Below are 12,922 nucleotides of genomic sequence, written 5' to 3' on the forward strand. Positions count from 1 at the left end.
TCTGATATTTATCTTCAGGTCACAGACTGGACTGAGGTCAGCAGCATGTTGAGAGTCTGTGTTGACATGATGACGATCCACAACAACAGGAGGACACATTATAATATTCATATTTCTTTTTCCAGGTTGAAGTGGTGCAGTCTGTCAGAGATCAGCTGTTCTTCTCTGGCTTCAGCTCTGAGGTCAAACCCCTCTCATCTGAGAGAACTGGATCTGAGCTTCAACAACCTGCAGGCCTCAGCAGTGAAGGAGCTGCTTGATCTACAGCAGAGTCCAACCTGTCGACTGGAGACTCTGAGGTCAGTAGATGGGTGGAGTCAGTCCACGCTGCTTTCATCAGTATTTTACTAAACACAGTCAGTATCACAGATCCAGGGTCTGTGCTACCAAGCAGGATTTGTGGTTATCAGGTGAAAATCAGGTTTAGTTTTTTCAGTCCTACGAAGCTCGTCCACTTCTTAACGAGGTAAATCACCATGGTAACTTCTGATGAACGGCTAACCTGATCCAGGTTAAGTTGGAGATCAACCCGTATAGAAGCTCCGCCCACTGACCACAGTGACTCTACACTGTTGTGTGGTGCACACTCTCCTTAAAGGGACGGATAAGGGAAGTTTAAATCAACGTCTGGTTGGTTCAGTTGATCTCTAACTCACCCAGAACATCTCAATGTCTCCAGACTCATCCTGTCCCCAAAACACCAGATGACTCAGTCAGCTTCCTGGAGACAGGTCCATGTGTGTGTCCTCAGAGTCAGTGAGAGAGTGTGTGTCCTCAGAGACAGTGAAACAGTGTGTGTCCTCAGAGACAGTGAAACAGTGTGTGTCCTCTGAGACAGTGTGTCTCCTCAGAGTCAGTGAGACAGTGTGTGTCCTCAGAGACAGTGAGACAATGTGTGTCCTCAGAGACAGTGAGACAGTGTGTGTCCTCAGAGACAGTGTGTGTCCTCAGAGACAGTGAGACAGTGTGTGTCTTCTTCTCTTCCACTCGTCTTGTTAGTAAACAACAGATTCAGATCTCGTGGCCTCGAGTTATTTATCTCGTTCACACACGTTATTATGTCGTGGTCACGTAATATATTTTCACCAGATGCCACCAGGGGGCGCTGTAACTCACACATTGACACGATCCAGATGTTTTACCAGATGTTCTTCCTGCATTTAGCAGCTGTGACTGAGTTTCTTTTATTCTGGATCATGTGTTTGTTCTCCTCTGATTTTTATTATAGAACAGTTTGATCCTGGTTGTGAAATATGAGGCTCTGCTGTCAGTCAAACTGTCCATGTCTGTGATTGGTCACACACAGTTGACCCCGCCCCCTTTATGTGCATGCGCAGATCTTGATGAGGAAAACATGAGTTAACTTAACGAGTTGATAACCAGCGTCATGTGACCACTTAGCCTGACTGTGTCTGTCAGGTTCAGTTGAGCTGATCTCAGAAAGATCTCCTGGACATGTTGAAGTGTCTTCGTAGTTCAGGCCTCAGTGTTTCCTCAGTGAAGCTGTGAGAGGACAATGAGGACAGACGTCAGGATTGGACAGAGACACAGAGAGACAGCAGTCGGCCAATCAGACGAGCCACAAGCTGCTTGGGATCATGTGATTGAGTTGACGTGAAGACGACAGTTGTTGTTGTTTTCATGTGAACAGGAAGTGAAGCTGGACCACAGCTGACAGCCTCACACGAGGGACAGAGACGTGTCGTCTTCATCTGATCTGAGACAGTTTGTCCTCTCACTTCATCGGTGAAGAACTGATCAGGTGGATCTTTGTCACAGCTCTGAGATCAGTGGGACTGAAGCCTCTCCTCATCACCATGGTAACCAGGAGCTCTTTATACAGAGCAGAACCTCTGCTGAGGTCCATCTGTCTCATCTGGTCCCAGTTTGTCAGAAGCAGATGTTCATCAACACACAGTGAAACATGTCTTCACCTGTAACAGCAGTAAATCCACCTCTCAGGTGTCCACTCTGCACTTTGACATGCAGAGGACACACACTGAGCTCTTAGCGTGTTCATTCCAACACGTGAACATGAAGCAGAGAAGAAGCTGCTCCACCTCTGAACAGGACTGAAGTCCCTGCTGCTCTTTCTACTGGATGAGCTGCATCACTGACTCACAGCTGATGAAGTGAGTCTCTGTGACACTGATGTCTTCTTCTCTCAACAGGTGGTGGTCTTTTTGAAGCAGAGTGTGAAGAGGACAGTGTGTGTGGACGGAGGCTGAGCTGTGTCCTGAGGATCCAGAGGCTGAAGCAGCAGCAGCTTGTGTGTAGAGCGGCTCTGACTGGGCCTTGTTGCTGGGAGGCAGAGTGGAGACAGAGCTCCAGAGGAATCAGAGGAGGTGAGCTGCTCTGAGATCAGCTGTCACACAGTGTCCAGTCCACCGTCCTCCCTGTGTGTCCCTGTGGATGTGACACAGCATCATCACTGGATCTGTCCTTTGACTCAGTGTCTGCAGACACATAGAATTCTAAACAAATGAAGATAGAAGCATTTCAAATTATATTTGTACTCTTAACCAAATAAAGATAGGTTGGGACAAAAGTAGTTTTAGCTAGATATTATGCTTCATACAAATGTTTTTAATAACCGTTGCTGTTTAGTGCCAATAATGAATCTTTTACTTGTCTCAAATTAACTTTTTTGATTTTAAAGCATATTTTCCTTAGCTGCATTCAACATCAGACAGAGTTCCAGGACCTGTCTCTTCTGGTCAGGTTTGTTTTGATATAGCTGAAACATAATATTCTTTGCTTCGCTGGACAACAGTTTTGGCCGTCATGGCATCTGCTGAGTCAAGGCCTTTAATGAAGTAAACAGGTTTCCGAGCAACTATCAGAGTAGTAGGAACGTCATTGGGAGTGTCTCCCTGTTCTACTTCCGTAATCCAAATGCCAGGAGGATGGATTACGCCTGCACACTTCTGAGGAGGAGGAACGAAGATCTTCTGCTATAAAATGGACAGACGCCGGATGTTCGTGGCGCTCTGATACAAGTAGTGTACTGGAAGCCCATTGCTTTGCTGTAACCTGTTCATTGATTTCTAAATAAATACTTAATTGAGCAGACTGAGTTCGGCTCTTCTTCTCTTAAAGGATAAACGAACACGCTTTAACACAAACTCACGCTCCTCCACCTCCTCCACTCTTTTATTCACTCACATATTCTGAGCACAAACACACTCAGCAGATTATTTCTGTTCACGACGACATGACTGCAGATCAACACTTTTCTAACTCTGTATTGAAATCATTTAAAACCTCTGGAGTCTTTACCTGATTTGTCTTGTGTGTTTTTTTGGTCCAATATGTTGAAAAATGTATTAACTGAAATAAAAAGATACCAAACATCAGCAAGGTGAAAGTAAATTTAACGTGACATTTAAAACTAGCCGCAGTAGCCGAGGATTCTAAAGGATTCAGGCACGTTCTTATTATATCATGAAAATAGTTAATTTGCAGTTGAATGATGGAGACGACTGAACTCAGACGTCTGAATCAGAAAACACGTTTCTGATTTATTCAGAGAGGAAGAATGAGGTGAGAGGAAATGAGAAATGGTTTAAATTATAAGGGAAGGACGGTTTGAATGGGAGAAACTTCATGAGAACTAAGAGCTTTGGAGATACTCGGTATATGAAATATAGAAATGAAATTTAATGAAGAAGCAGGCAAATATATATGAATTAAACTAAACTAGAACTAAAAAACTTAAATCAGGCTCACTGTATATGCAGCATATGTAGAAATTCCCTCGGGGCAAAAAAAACAAAACCAGACATGACGTGTGACATTCTTAGAAAAACACAGATTAAAATGTATTCAGCATTTTACATTTCGCAGGACATCAAAAACAATTAGTCATTTGCTTATAAATTAATTTATAAATAAATTCACACGTTATTGACAATTCATTTTTCTTTTAAAGGGGGCAACAGTTAACATGTACATATGTGCAAGAGTAAACATTTTATTAAAATGATCAGTCAATCCAACTCGTCTTTTCAGTTCAAAACATCCGTCCGAGCTGCGTGTGGGGCTATTTATACCTTTTTACTTTGACTACTCGTGGTAATTTGAGGAAAAAATGTATATAACACAACAAAAAAAAAACTAGGGCTGCAAAGCAGCACTGGGCGGGCCCAAGCACATGCATTTTAAAGCGTTGCATGCGTTTTGTCTGAAAAATATAAATTATGACTGAGGAAATATTGACACATAGAGCTGTTCAGGCTTGGACTTTGATCATGAGACAGAAGTTTGGTGGTGATAGGACAATGCACAGTGGAGTTATGACAACATCGTCTCCTTTGGCGAAGGATCAACCTTCGCCATTGACACGATTTGAGAAAATGTCCCAATTCTGAGAGAGAAAGAGACGTGACCTTTGCAAGACATAAAGATTCCTTTGAATTATGAAGACTGACACTGCAGGAGTGGAGTTTACGGCTCAGCATCAAAGGATTCATGGTACATGTATGTCCGCGTTACAGAACATCGTGTTTTAATGGCGTGTAATCAAACTTTGACGCCACACCACGGTCACACCCTGTGACGAAAAATCGATCTGTGAATAACTTTGTATTTTTGTATTTCAATTTGAAGTCGGTCTGATGAAAGCCCTGGGACAAGTACCTCAAAGTACAAATGTGGTCTATGGCCAAAATGGCCACTATATGCAAAATAGCAGGTTTCCTGTGGCGTTTTTCCAATTGCATCTCCAGACTTTTTTGTTTATCTGGTTATGATACACATGTGTATCGATTTTTGTGAAGATTGGTCAATGTGAACACGTTCCAGGAGTCTCGGGGGCATCGTTGAGCCATTTTGCGACGCCCATTGAAAATTCCTCCAGAATACGTAAGTTTTCAGCACTTTCTAACTTTCTCCAAATTTTGGTAAGAATTTGAGCATGTTAAAGCCCTCAAAAAGCCAATTAATTTGCCTGAATAATAATAATAATAATAATCCTTACAATTTCAATAGGGTCTCACCTGTCAGTGCTCGGGCTAATAATTCCAGACACATTTACCAACAGTTAAACTCTAATGGTTAAATAAGAACTCATTTGAATGTGAATTTACTGTTCGTCTGCTTCTGTTCAGAGCAGCTCAGGATCTCTGTTAATGAACACAACATGGAGAGCACATTTACATTGAAATTTTTTTTTAATAAAGTCAGAAATATGAAATGATGATAGAAATACAGATTGAGTGTTTCTGAACCCCCTTTTATTCTTTACTCACTTTGTTGAATTGTTTCACTCACAGTGAATCAGCTAATTACTGATATTACAGATTTGAAACCATAACACAGTTAATGTAAATTGAGCCTTGTCGTTAATTGGGTTTTGCAACCATTTTGGTTTGTGTCATGTGTGTTTGTATATAGTGTATATCAATGCTGTCTTGTGTTATTGCTGCTGCTGATGTTCACAGAACATTGATCTACAGCAGGTTCATAATTCATAATTCTCTGGAATCATTTCCTGTGTCGTTCTCTCTTTATTACAGAGCGTTTCTGTTTGCAGAGGCTGTGACTTTTTGCAGTGTCATCAAATTTAAGAAGTTGTTTTCTTAATTTTAACATGTTTTTTCTATTTGAATGCGTTTTCTTAAGCAGCAAGCTCCACCAATCAGGGAGGCCGCTGCTAAACCCGAGGATTGTGGGTAGTGACATGAATAAAACAACTTTTCCTTTGAAGGCAGGTGATATCAGACTTCTACCTCAGATGGTTAAAATGTTATGGTTGGTAATTCAAATCTATTCAGGAGATGAATATGACTCCTGCTCCCAGTTGTGTTGAACTCTACGTTCATCGATGTGTCTGGTGAAAGAGTCAGAGTGAGACATCCTGTGGCTGGTGGACGATCTGTGCACGGGTCCTCTCTCCCTCACATTCTGCCTGGAAACAAAACAGTTGAGAGGAGACTCGATCAGGTGAGAGACAGAGAGTGTGTGTGTGAGCTTGTGTGTGTGAGCGTGTGTGTGTGTGTGTGTGTGTTTGTGCGTGTGTTCGTCTGAGAGAGAGATTGTTTGTGTTTGTGTCTCTGTTCCTGTGAGAAAGTGCGTGTGTGTGCGTGTGTGTGGGCGGAGCTCTCTCTGCTGTAAACATGTCCAACACTCTGAATGAAAATGTTTAGGTCTACACACACACACACACACACACACATTTACACACATTTACACACATTTACACACATTAACACACATGTTGCATGTTGTGTTTGTGCAGTTTGACCTGAAAACATCTGGAAACATCTAGAGCGTTTCACCAAGAGAGTCTGAGGTTAAGAGAATAAGTTGATATCACATTAAATGAATCAATATTAAAACAACAATACAGTCATAATATTACTTTCTTCTCATCCGACTCTCTTATGATGTATGAGTATAAGAAACGTGTTAGGGGGGGGGCTGAGGTAATAGGATTATAAAGTCATAACAAAATTCTAATCACAATATTGCAAAAATAAAGTCATATTACGAAACGACAGAAGTTTTATTACGAGAGCAAAGAAATATTACAGTTTTTAAATTGCAAGAAAAAATAGGTGTTGCTGAATAAAGTAATATTTATGAACAATAATGAATTTGTTACATTGTTACATTATGGATTATTTTCTCGATTAGTGAATTATTTATTCTCTCTGCATCAGGTCAAACTAATAGTGATAAAAACAACATGAATAGATTCACGTTATAATTTATCTAAACCTTCAGATGCTTTGTTCTGTTTCCTCTCAGATTTAAGAAGCTGAATCCAGCAAATGAGGTAATTTCTGTGATAATCGGTCATTAGTTGATCAGATGAAAGGATGTGGCAGACGCAGGAGGAGGAAGAAGAGGAGGAGGAAGAGGAGGAGGAGGAGGAGGAGGAGGAGGAGGAGGAGGAAGGGGGAGGAGGAGGAGGAGCCACTCTGGCTTCAGTAACTGGGCTGTAATTAATCTGCTGGTGTGAAATGATTTATCTGAATTATCTCCTCGTGGGTGAACTCCATTCATGTCGATGAGTCTCAGTCGCTGAAGGAGAAGGAAACAAAACACGTTTAATAGAAAATTCTCCTTCCATGAATTCATGTAGCCCGTCGTGAGCAGAGTTGCTCCAGGAATCAAACTACCGACCCTGAAAGTGTCAGAGAACAAACAGAGCTGATTTCAGACCAGCGCTGAGGTCTGGAGATTCACGTCCGCGTGGATTTTTGGTTTGTAATTCGTGACTCCACCACTAGATGTCACTAATTATCTTGCATGACATCTTAAGGTTTCGTAGACAAGTGGACTTTTTACGTTCACATGTTCGATACCTGAACATGTGAACGACTCCTTCACGCTGAACCTTTCATAACAATGATTATAACGGAAACGCAGGTTTTGGCTCCGCCTCTTTACACTGACGATCAATGTCCCAGATGAGAAACACAAAGTCCAGATAATGTCCAGGCCCGATGTTCTGGACATCGTCCGGAGTTCCTGTCTGGAAACAGCTGAGGTGAGGAGCGATTGGGGGGGGCTGAGGAAACAGATTCACTTTGTCTCCGGGCGAAACGAGCGCGAGCAGTGACGGAGATAAGGAGGCGGAGTCACAGCAGAACAGGAGCTGACAGAAGCAGCTATATTTAGCTCTCTCTCTCTCTCTCCAGCAGCTGTGGAGAGGAAGTGAGGCGACTGAGTTCTGATCGAGAGGCTCTGAAGTTCATGAATGAAGGAGGTGAAGCTCAGATCCACAAGAAAACACGTTCTCTAGAAAAACTATCAAAGATGGCAGATTTATTTAAAGTGCTCATGAGCGTTTTTGTCATTTTGCCGCTGCTCTGTTCATCACTTTAATAACTCGTGATCGTCACCTTTAAATGATGTCATCTCATTTAGTGTTTAAACTTTATCACCAAAATACTCGTCTTCGTCAACATCTCGTCCGAGGAGGAAGAGCAACCATTTGGACGTTGTTAGTAAACTCAGGTTAATGGAGGAGCAGACACAAGTGATGGTAGAAGATGTGAGGAGACATGATGTTTATCTTGTTGTGATCATCGTCCTCGATCAGCTGACGCCATCAGGATCAGGATTTCCAGATCAAGAATATAATTTATAATCAATTCAAGATGATAAATAATCAATAGATGAATCCTCAGTTAGGATCAGTGTTCAGCTGCAGCCCTGCTGGGCCGTCGGGCGTCTTCATCTTGTTCTTTACATTTGTCTCCTGTAGGACGACGTCTGAAATCCGTCCCCGTCATGTGCAATTTCCCAGCATGCATTGCAGCCGGCGCTGAAAGCTTCCGCGGCTCGCCCAGCGATCGTGTGAAGTGTGAAGCCGAGCGAGATGATCCCATCAGCGGCGTCCGCTAAACTGATTGTGCTGCGTTTGATTGGATTGGCGCCTGGACGGATCATTGTGGACAGGATGAGAGACGTCCGAGCCGATAACAGGGGAGGCTGTGATCTCCCTCCCCCCCCCCTTCCTCTCTATCTCCATCTCTCTTCCTCTCCATCAGGATCTGTCTTTGCTCCCTCGCTCCGTTCTCCAGCTCATCTCAGCTCCTGAAAGCTTCCTGCGTCTTTTTAAGATTCAAGTCAATGAGACTTATTTCTCCTCTGACTTTCCCCCTGTGGAGCTTTGAGGCTCATAGTCGCCGTGGTGATGCTGGCGTCATGGCGTCTTGTTGTGGCTCTTGGTCGTGAACCTCAGAGTTCCTGCCGCTCATTTCAATGTGAACCCAAAGTGAAACCGTCTGGATCAATGGAGTATTTCAGATTCTGAGAGAGTTACAACAGCACAACAGAGACGGAGAGTTCTCTGAACGCTGTGGGTTTAGTTTGGGCTTCACTTTGTGTTTCGGTTCATAAACTAAACTACTACACAATGTGTGTGTCCCTGTGTGTTCAGCACCAGCTGTGACTTCCTGTGATGGGCGGAGAGCAGAGCGGCGAGGAGGAGACCGAGGAGAGAGAAGACGAGGATGGAAAACATCACGAGTCCGTCGACGCCTCTGAAGGTTGGTCCTCACATCAGAGAGTAACTAAGTACTTTTACTCAGTTCTCTCCATTACTCACCAGCACATTTATGGGGGAATTAGTTTTTATTCCACTTCTACGTTTCACCTCAAGACTTAACATAAAAAACATACAGAACGACAGGACAGTAAAAATATAATAGATAAAGATGCTTTCAGAAATGCACTGAAATCCTGACATGTTCCTCACGTGTTCCTGACATGTTCCTGACATGTTCCTCACATGTTCCTCACATGTTCTGTGTGTGAGAACAAATGTCTGAGTCAGTGTCTCTTGATGTTCTGGATCTTCTCCTCCTGGTAACATGTGTGTAAGATGTCAGAGTCCATGTGAGGAAGCAGCAGGACAATGTGTGGAAGCTTCCCAGTGAGCGAGTGGACGTGTGGACGAGGTTTCTAACATGAAATAAATATAATTTATAATAAATATCTCAGGATGAAGAAGAGGAGCCGTACACGTAGGAGATGAAGACGTCACAGGAATGGACCCGACGATTTCCTGTTGTTGTTAACGAGTCGGACCCAAACGTACGATCGCACACAAGTGAGAAACGTCGGAGGATCTCAGAAACATCTCAGAAATGTTAATGTAGCACAGCTTTGTTTCTGGTTTCTAATCCCAGTTTGGTTATTTCTAATATTTTCTCTCCCAGTCCTCATATTAAAACTCCAAAACAACATTTAATTAATTAGTCCGGTTCCAATGGAAAGTTTCAACATAAAATCACAAGATAATTTAAAAATCAATAATTAAAGTGAAGCTTTAACTCTCACTGCTGATGTTTTGTACTATTTGAACTAAATCAATCAGATTCATTATAAACCGATGACACATCTCATCTTCACTTTGAATTAAACTCAGATCAGAAACTCGGTTCCACAGATTAAAATGTTTCTTACACTTTGTCCTCGCTGGACGGCCTGTTGGAAAAGGGGGCGTGTTCCTACCGCTGTCCACCTTAGATGAGGTGGAGCTTTGTGATTGGCTTATAGGCTGTAAACTGGACCTTTACTTGTAATGGAGTATTTCTACATTACTGGTACTTTTACTTCAGTATTGAACTGTCTGATGAACGCTGTGTTTCGATAACGCTGCATTCTTCCACAGGAGAGCTGCCCCAGTGCATGATGGGAAACAGGAAGGTGGACGACATGTGTTTCATGATCTCCTGCACTAACTGGTACTGACCTGGTTCTGGTGCTGCAGCTCCACCTCTGAAGAACAAGGCCCTTGTACAAGCTGTGTCATGTTATTCTTTAAATAAAGTCCTGCAGCGTTAATGACGAGTTAACGGCTCCAGGTCCGAACACCTGATGAAACAGATGAATCCACTTTTTTATTGTTTCTTTATCTGAAAACAAAGGTGTAACAGATGTGAGCTCTGCCTCATGAACGAGTGTCTCTTCAGTAAAACTACTGGGACCAAAGAAGAGAGTATTAAATCACATATTCTATAAACAGCTCTGAACAGATAAAACCACGTCCGTGTGTTTGTGTTTCCAGTTCCTGATTCATCCACATTTCTTTTTACCTGCATCTTTATGTCAAAAACAGAATTTTGGAAAGTGAAGAAAACCTGATGATAATTTCCCCGAGGATATTAAATGAAACTAAACAAAGCCCTTTTGTTATTTACTTAAAATACTGATTCAATGAACACTGATGATGTTCAGGACAAATCATTTCAGACACACATGTGCACGTTCGTCCACCCGTATGCATGTGTGTCCTTGTGTAGCTGCAGGTCCAACACACAACATTTGTCGCTCTGCACTGACACCAGTTGTCAACAGAACAATTCATCAAACAGACATAAAGAACAAATTATGTATTTAGCCGCAGTCTGGAAAAAGGAAATCTTCCTGTGAAAGTGACATCAAACTGAATGAAATGAGAAGCTGCAGGTGTGAGTCACTGGACGCTGGTTTCACACGATGCATATTCATCTCTAAAGGGACATTCCAGCAAATCACCAGCAGGCAGATGTGTCCTGTACATGTGGCGGATTGATCCTGAACAGAATCTCACAGACGCCCCAAAGCTGTTCGTTCGTCTGGAATCAGGTCGATGGAGAAACCATGAAATGCTCAGAGTTATGATAATCATAAAAACGATGATCAGGTGTTTGAGTCCGATCAGAGACAGTTTCAGTTTTGTGCTTCATCCCACGATGAGAACAACGAGCAATGATAAGGAACAGAAATGTCAAAAATAAATTGAATATAAAAGGTTTACAGCATTTTTCAGAAAACAGCAAAGATAAATAAATAATTAATTAATGTATGAGACAAAATAAACTGAATTCAAACAGATGAGATCTGGATAATATCCCTGAGCTCAATGAGAAACCAGTCACAGTCCATGAAGGTTTGACTTTTATTGACGTTTCATTGTTAACAGAACGTTGTGTTATTGGTATAATTGGGATGGGACAGTCAAACTGAACCGAACATTAAACAAACACTTCTGTTTACATGAATAAAACTGAATCACAGAATAACCAGTAACTCAAACTTGCCTATTCAGTATAAGCATCGTCATAAAATGCCTCATGTGCAGATGATGAGGATCTGAAATAAGAAATAAATACAAAACCTTTCAACTTTTCTTTATATTTACATGAGCTGACGTTTGACTGGAAACATGATGAGTCTATAAAACTAAAATAAAGTCCACAGGTGCATCAGGTAGTGGTGAGGAGCAAAGCTTTTTCATTTTGATTTTATAATCAACCCATTTAGTCAAAAAACCCAAAAAATCAAACTGTATTTACACAAAAGGTCTTTTTCTTTATAAGAAACACAAACTGAATCTTTCTTAAAGCTATTTCTGATAAAACCTCCCTACACGTGGTCTTAGTGGAACTTCTTCACTCTGCCCAGGCTACTTCTGATATGTTTAATTCACCTACAGATATATATATATATATATGTGTGTGTGTATATATTGTTCTTAATAAAAGAGAACATTAGAAATGAAAGGCAACAACAGGCAAGTTAAAGGAAGACTGAGTCACGTGAAGCTCGACTCCAAACCCACAGCGACGACCTTCAGAGATCTGCACTGATTCTTCTCTGGAAACTAATATGACTTTTAATGTCACTTAAAAATAAACCATGGAAGATGAGTTTTCAGGTGTGACTTTTTATTTATTTATGCGATAAAACTCTACCTGAACATGTTCGTGTTCTGCAGCTCTGAGTTTGATTTGCTGCAGATCAAATCAAACCCTGGATCCAGTCACTTGAGATGTGGAGACTGTGGACGGAGGGATGAGTGTCGACCTTTAAAAGAAGTCTGTGGTTTCCTGACGGGAGAACAGAGACGTCCCGAGACACAGCAGAGACAGAACCAGAAACAGTAAATTTAACAAAAGTTACCGACTTCTGGAGGAAACTGAATTTAAAGGTTCTGTGTCTCTTCAGGATTCCTCTGCCGGCCAAAGACTAAAAACTCAAATCTGAAGTTAGATTTCTTATGATCTCTGTTAAGTGTCGCTCTGTGTTGGGAGTGGTGTCCTCAGATCACTGAGTCTAACTTCAAAGGCAACTCACTGTTGTCCGACCCCAGCAGGGGGTCACAGACCTGGGACAAAGACACAGAGACCAGCTCCTCTCGAGTTCCACTTCATTGAGTTCATCATCAGAGCCTCTTCACTTCCTCTTCTGGTTTTCGATGGCTGGAGCAGAGGAAGTGATGTGAGAAGGACGGAGGAGGAAAGACTGAGTCTCAGCTGATCCCAGGTCTGCACACAACAGCCATGAAGACAGAAACTGAGAGGAGGAACCACACGGCCTCCAGCTCAGCTCAGACAAACCTCAGCTGCGTTCATGTGTTTTATTAAAAACGATTAAAAACACGACAGAATGATTTTCTTCAAGTTTCCTTTTGTCCCTAAAC

The 12,922-nt window shown here is 42.0% G+C and overlaps 1 long non-coding RNA gene across 1 annotated transcript; it reads left to right on the forward strand.

The window, feature by feature from the left end:
- Positions 1-5,875: 5,875 nt before the first annotated feature.
- LOC133000546 (uncharacterized) lies at positions 5,876-10,345 on the forward strand. Its single transcript, XR_009678203.1, has 3 exons — positions 5,876-5,943; positions 8,894-9,002; positions 10,130-10,345. It is a non-coding gene; the product is annotated as an uncharacterized LOC133000546 (long non-coding RNA).
- The last annotated feature ends 2,577 nt before the right edge of the window (positions 10,346-12,922 follow it).

Source organism: Limanda limanda, chromosome 4, assembly GCF_963576545.1.
Source record: "Limanda limanda chromosome 4, fLimLim1.1, whole genome shotgun sequence".
NCBI lineage: Eukaryota > Metazoa > Chordata > Actinopteri > Pleuronectiformes > Pleuronectidae > Limanda > Limanda limanda.